At 26.3% G+C, this 7,453-nt stretch overlaps 1 protein-coding gene across 3 annotated transcripts in view; it reads left to right on the top strand.

Moving 5' to 3' along the window:
- The first annotated feature begins 1,524 nt into the window (after positions 1–1,524).
- The window catches only part of LOC117168377, a 55,822-nt gene continuing 49,893 nt past the window's right edge, over positions 1,525–7,453 (top strand). For all 3 annotated transcript variants that reach the window (XM_033353978.1, XM_033353979.1, XM_033353981.1), the window contains exon 1: positions 1,525–1,637. The gene's annotated coding sequence lies outside the window, so the exon portion shown is untranslated. The remainder of the gene's footprint in view (positions 1,638–7,453) is intronic.

The raw sequence follows: 7,453 nt of genomic DNA on the forward strand, positions 1-7,453 counted from the left end.
AAATATAAAACTATAATGATTAGTTTTGAACCAGCAAAAGAAATTTTTGACATATTAGTTCAACCACGTGGTTGAGTTTTCAACAAAAAAGATGAATTTACAATAAAAATTTAAACAAGAGAACAGTTGAATTAAACCAGAAAAATCGAATTTTCAACTAAATACGTACATTTTCACTAAAAAAATGAATTTTCCATCAGAAGATATATATTTTTTAAGCAAAAAGACAAAATTTCAACAAAATTTTCATTTTTACCCGAAAAATAATTCAAGATAAAAAATGATCTCAAAATAATAATTTAAAGGAGATTACAAAATAAAAATGTCGAATAACTGTTTATTTTTTCAGTTTATTTGTTCCTTAGGTAAGTTTTTTAGTAGGTCGGAAAAGCATCTGGAAAATGTCTAAAAAATGTTTTCTATTCTAGAGGATTTCACCAAATTTGAAAGAAGAATTTAATTCATACTTCATAAAATTTTTGAAAATTGGAAAAACAATTTATTATTAACTAATAAAATAATTATTTCGAATTTCCTTAGGAATCTTTAGAAAACTTGTTAATTTTCTTCACGTCTTTCAAAATAAAATAAAAACTTAAAAATTTTTGTTCAATATCTTCAGAAATCAACATTATGTTCAATTTTTTTTAAGTTCTAAATTAGTTTTAAATCATCTCCAAAGTTTTGAATATATATTTTTTTAATACTTCCAAATTCCTCTAAGATTTTTTTTAATTCTTCAAGATAGAAAAAAAACAACAGGAAACAATAACAAAAAATACAAACATTATAAAAAGTATTTCGTCTAATTTTTATAATTTTTAGAAAATGTACAAGATTTTTTTTTATATTCAGTCATATTTACACGTTTTTTTAAAAGTTGAATAAGTAGAAGCTGAAATTTATTCGGAATAAATCAAAGAAACATCATTATTTTGCTGTTTCGGAAAACAATTTTTTTTTTGTGACAGGAATATTGGGATCTTAAGATTATTTAATTTTCGAATTTCGTTATCTTTAAATTTCTACAACAAAATCTGCACTTGAGTCAATAAAATAAACATATTTTTCCTAACATTTTAGATCAAAAATATATAAAATAAATAACACTATTTTTTTTTATTTTTGACTTTTGTTCGCCACAACGAACTCTGCTCATAAAAAATCGTCCTAATTCTTGAAACAATAAGGAATACTTTAAGAATTTTTATTTCATTCTTCTCATCTACCTGAAAGTTGAACAAAGTTCACAAGTAATTATATTTATGAAGCAAAATTTGAAAAACAGAATTATTTCTTAATAATAAAAATTCTCAATATTTAAAATTTCTCTTTTGTCAACAACACAAAAAAAAATTATAAATAAATTTTATCATAGAATCAAATTATTTATTCAGAAATTTGGATTTACTAAATTGCTGATGTAGAAAATACGTAATCTTTAAATTCAACCTGTTTAACTTCCTCCATGATGAACATCTTCAAAACAAAAAAGTAAATCAATGACAGGAAACAGTTCCTTCTCGAAATGTCAAATTGTTGTCTTATATTAAATAAAGATTTTAGATATTATTTTATCAATGAGTTTATAAATGGAAACAAGATCATTGCTTAATATACAAAGTAGAGTTAATCAGGTAATTCCCAATCATACTTTCGCTTAAGATACAATTAAAAGAGTAGAATTATATTATTTTTTTGGCTCGTAATTATTAAATTGACGAATTGCTCGCTTCCATGTTTTATTTAAAAGCATACGAGTAACCATAATTAAATCTCAATTATCAGTTTATTCTTCTATAGCTTTCTTAAACGGGGGAAAATACTTTAATTGCTTATCAATTCAGCAGCTATGACACTATTTGTTTATTTTTATTTAATTAAACGAAAAATGTTGATTTTTTTAACTCGATTCCCAAATAATACCTAACCTGACACTCACTACAATTTTTTATTCTATAATTTTAAATATTTTTTTAGAGAACAGATGATAAAACATATATGCTTTACATAAATACTTTTAACAATTTTTTCATAGTTTTTACTAAAAATGACATTTTTTAAATATTGTACTCAAATGTTTTCTTCAAATAACAGAAATATGTATCGGATATCTTTCTATTTTATAATATTTTTAATTGATTATATCGGTTTTATAATTGATTTTATAGCTTATGTTAAAAATCATAATTTTTGTCTGTCCAGTTAATTTATTAAACATAAATATTTTGGGAAAATAAGGAAAAAAATTCTTTAATATTTCACCACCGACTAAAGGAACTTTTGAGTAAGTAAGTTTGCCTTCTTTATTATTATATGCTACTAGCTGCCCAATTTTGTTAAAAAAAAGCATTGCAACTGTTCTTCTTAAAGGTTTTGTTAATAAAAAAGCAAACTAGAAGATTAAAAACAAAATTTCCTCTATTAACAATTTGTTTTTCAATTTACAAAAAGAATGTTTTTTAAAATAATTATTTGCATACTTTTTTGGTAAAATTACAACATATTGAACCCGAAGTTCCTTTAGCTTAAATAAAAGAATAATTGTATTATTTTTCTTTCAAGGAATAAAATTTGGTGCTGTTTTTTGAAGTGTTGAAAATTCGAAAAAAAATAAGTATTTCCAAACTTCCCTACATTAGCAATTCCCGAAATTTAAAAAATTGCCAACAATTTAACATTTATCAATTGGATGATACCCAAATATCAGAATTTGCAACAGTTTATAATGTTAACATAATTGAAATTTCCTAAAAAACGAATACCTACAGTATGAAATATCCTAAACTATCAAATTACCTAAACTAAACGATTCAGAAATTTTGAAACAAAAAATACAAAATAATACCTAAAATAAAAGAGTTTTATTTTTTGAATCTATTTTTTATTTTATTTCTTATCGTACTATTCGTTTTGACTTGTTCAAAACATTGCAATTAATTTTAGCATTTTAATTTTCATGATACGATAAATCGATCACATCAATTTTGAAAATTGTAGGAAGATTGAAAAATCGCAAAACACAAAATTTCTGAAAATAATAAAAAATACAAATTGCGACAGAAAACTGCCTACTTATAAAATGCGCGGCACTGAAGAATTCGCGATACTAGAAAATTTCCGAGTTGAATAGGTTAAAAAAATTTTGTATGAAATTGATATTATTTATTTATTAAAACTGCAATAATATTTTGTTATCAATGTCCAGTTTTTTTAACGTTCAATGCGCGTTTTAAAATTATTTTTTGAAATGAAAATAATTATAGTCGAAAAAAATTGCGCAATAACAGTTCTTTGTTAGAAATTTTCATAACAGTGTTTAAAAATGATTGCTGTTGTCATAAAAAATTTCGAATGCTTTTTTGCAATAAGAATTTTTTTTCAATTATTGCTATTTCAAATTACAACAATAATTTAAAGAAATACATTTAAATCCAAAAATTTTGTTCCGTAAAACATTTCATTATTATTTTGTTAATGAATTTATATCAGTTATTTAAAAACAATGTTTATGATTGCTAAAATTCGACAATTTTCTAGTATCTAGAATTTTAAAGCATCGGACATTTGTTAATTCTACAATATACGGTTGGAAGTTTTATTATTTACGAATTTTCAAGTTGGTTCATATTATAAATTGTTTAGAATTTTCAAATTCGCTTATATTGTTACTTGTTCAGAAATTTCATCATGCAAAAATTTTAATTTCACGGTTTTTCTATATCAACTATTTTATATTTCATCAATTTTAGAGTGTTATAAACTTTTTTTGCAATAGTAGCATTCAAAAACTAATTTTTGTTACTTGAAGAATAATAGTTGAAGTAAATGGTGAAACAGTGGCGCGCAAAAAAACTTTAATTTATAGAATTCCTCAAAATAAAACCAGAAATACAACTAGCAAATATCAAAAGAGACACAGCAAAGAGACTTTAAAGAATTTGCAAGATATTTCATAAGATTTTACATCAATTTAAGTTATTTTAAATACTTTCAAACGGGTTACTGAAAATTTATTCAAAACGATTTAAATAAATTTGAAGAGATTTCAAGGGTTGTACATTTTTAAAAATATTTTAGGGAATTTAAAAAAACTCAAAGGATTTAAATTATTTTATTTTATTTAAAAATATTTCAATTGATTTTAAAAGAAGTGAAGGGGTTTCAAAAAAATTAGGAGGAGTTTAAAAATTTTCAAGAAATCTTACAGGATTTAAAAAAATTCAAAGATTTTAAGGATTTTCAACAGATTTTAAGCAATTTAAGAAAATTTAAAGGATTGTAAGAGTTTTTAATTCCCTTTAGTCAGTTACGAAAGATTTTCAATTATTTTAGAAAAGTTGAAATTATTTTTAAAATATTCAGAGGAATTTAAATATTTTCATGAATTCTTACAGGAATTCTAAAAATTTAAGTGATTTTAAGGAATTACAACAGACTTGACGATATTTTAAAGTTTTTTTCTCAAGGATCCAGAAATAAGTCAAAATAATTCAAAAAGTTTTAAGGATTTACAATAGATTTTCTGAGATTTTAAAACAGTTTTAGTGATTAGTGAATTTCAAGCGAGTAAATGACAAGTTACATAAAAAGGTTTCAAAGGATTTGAAAAAATTTAATTTGAGGGATTTTCAAGAGATTTAAAGGAATTTATGAAAATTTCAAGGATTTTAAGATATTTTAAAAAAATTCAGAGGAGTTTGGGGATTTTCAAGAAATCTTACAGGATTTCTAAGAATCAAATTTTAAGAAATTACTATGGATCTTGAAGTTTCTTATAAGAGGATTTAAAAAAAAATAATCTAAAAATAATTCAAAAAGGCTTAAGGATTTACAAGAGATTTTATAAGATTTTAAGACAGTTATAGTCAGTTCAAAGACAACCAAAAGAGCTATTGAATGTTATTTAAAAAGATTTTAATGAATTTTAAGAAATTTCGAGGGTTTTAAAGAAATTCAAAGATTTCAAGGATTTTCAAAAGATTAAAAGGAATTTAAGAAAAATTGGAAGACTTTAGGCGATTGCAATTAATGTTAGTAAATTTTGAGATACTTCGAAAGATTTTAAATGATTACAAAGAATTTGATGAGATTTAAAAAAAATCGGCGAAGTTTAACGATTTTCAAGAAATCCTACAGGATTTCTAAGAAGGATCACACTCTTTAATCATTTTTATTTTTTCCTTGTACCTTTCTCAGTGCAAAAATAACCGTATGACATCTTGGAAAAACACACTTTAACGCACTACCAAAATTTAAAAATTTTGACCGCCAACTACCACAATATTGAAACTTAATCTCAATCACGGAAAATTATATTTTTTCTGGATGGATTGTCCAAATCGCACACTTCCCAAATTGCCAAGAATAATTAAAGAAATCGCTTTTCTATCGGAAAAGAAAAGCCATATCACAATATTTCAATTACTTTCGTCTAAAAGAATTAATTTTAGTCAAAATCCTATATAATCAATGTTTTTCAGTCCACGAAGTGGTAAAACCGCATAGATTTTGACGTTCCCGATCGAGTGTGACGTTATGTTAGAATACTCAATATGCTCATATTGTAATTGAAAAAAATATTCCCCCGTTGAATACAAATTTTAAAAAAATATCTTTAAACCAAATTAAAAAAGATGAAAGTTAAAAAAAAGTTGAATTTTAAACAATTATAAATTTATAAGTTTTGTTTTGCCATTTTTTAAAATAAATTGTCAATTTTTTGACATTTTGCTTACCTTAAAAAGGGTGTTGTATGAGTACCGAAGTGTTGGTAAATATCATAATCTTTTCTCTCTTTTACGATATATTTGTCCGAAAATTTTTTGAAACAATTTTTTGTAAGGGGATTTTTTCTTTAATTTGTAATAGAAGCCTTTGATGTTGGTTGTGCTAGTTTCATATTTTGATTCTTCGTTTCATTTTCAGGAATTTTATGCAATCACTTGAATATTGGTCGTTATATATGATTTTAATCTAATGTAAATTTTTTAAACTTTAACAGGAATTTTGAAATTTTAGATATTTACTTAAAAACCTGAAACGTTACTACCACTTAGACGTTTATTTTTTCAGACTGCAAAAAATTGTAATTTTTGGGATACCAATTCTGTTAAAGCGCCAAGCACTTTTTGCACTGGAATGCGAAACGCATAAAGGCTAATTTCCTTCTCTGTCCGTGCTTCACAACGTATTTCTACACCAGTGGTCTTCCACCACAGGAGGACGGTTCTGTTTTTAATAACCTAATGGCTCTTACGCGGTACATTATGCCCATTCCTCCCTTGGACTCATTCCTTTATTCGCAATCTGCAACAAAATGACAAAAATATCTAACGTTACTCCATCCACCTACTTACATTTTTGCCTCAAAACAAAACTGAAAAAGTACAGCCAGAATAGGGTTGGTTTCACATCATGCAACAAATTAGAATTAAGGGCAAAAACTAAGTCTTCCAGTGAATTTTAGAGAAATATTCGAATTTTAATTTTCGAATAAGGTGAACCGACCATTACTGCGCCAGTTACGAAAAGCTAACCCACATAAACACAATTTTAAATTGTTGAACTTAAATTTTTAGTACAAAAACCATTATAATAAGTGGCTAATACATTATTTGATCGATTCCCAGTGGGCACAAAATTTGGCGATGTCTTAACGACATCGTTACGACGCCTTTACGATATCCTATGTCCATGTCGTTTCGGTGTCTTTGCGATATCGTAAAGACATCCTCAGATCATACGACTTATTTACGATATCGTAAAGATACCTTAACGACATGGACATAGGATGTCGTAAAGTTGTCGTAAAGATGTCGTTACGATATATTAAAGACGTCGCAAAACTTTGTGCCCACTGGGTTAGAAGATAAATTACACTATTAACTTTATATTTTTTAAATGAATGGATATTCTTGCAGATGGAAGTCAAAATTTCAGTCAATTTCTGGTCAGTTTATTGAAATTATGTCTGAGAGATTCTCAGTACATATATGGTAGACGTTTCGACTGTACGTCGACAGTCCTCATGAGTATAAAATACTTCTTACTACAAAATTTTGCACCTGTATGTTAAATTTAATTTGTTAGTTACTGAAATAACTCCGTCAGCTGGAAAGACTTAAATAAAGATTGAGATCATTGTTGACGTTGAAAAACACACACTTATCACATGCTGTCCAGCAGACGGAAACCATGCATTCCGTCTGCTGGACGGAATAACTTTTTTTTTAAACTGGCTCAGTTGGTTAGACACTCCGACTTCACCCCAGAGGTCCGGGGTTCGATCCCTGAGCTGATAACTCTAGAAATTTTTCAATGTACCTTTACCGAGGTTCTGGTGGTTCGGAACCCACCTTAAGCTATAGGACCCCCATCGTGTACTTGACTGCAACCCATCCCGTCAATGATGGGGTAAAAACCAGGCTTTGTCCAATATATCTGGGCAGAC

This window comes from Belonocnema kinseyi, chromosome 2 (assembly GCF_010883055.1).
Source record: "Belonocnema kinseyi isolate 2016_QV_RU_SX_M_011 chromosome 2, B_treatae_v1, whole genome shotgun sequence".
NCBI classification, from domain to species: Eukaryota; Metazoa; Arthropoda; class Insecta; order Hymenoptera; family Cynipidae; genus Belonocnema; species Belonocnema kinseyi.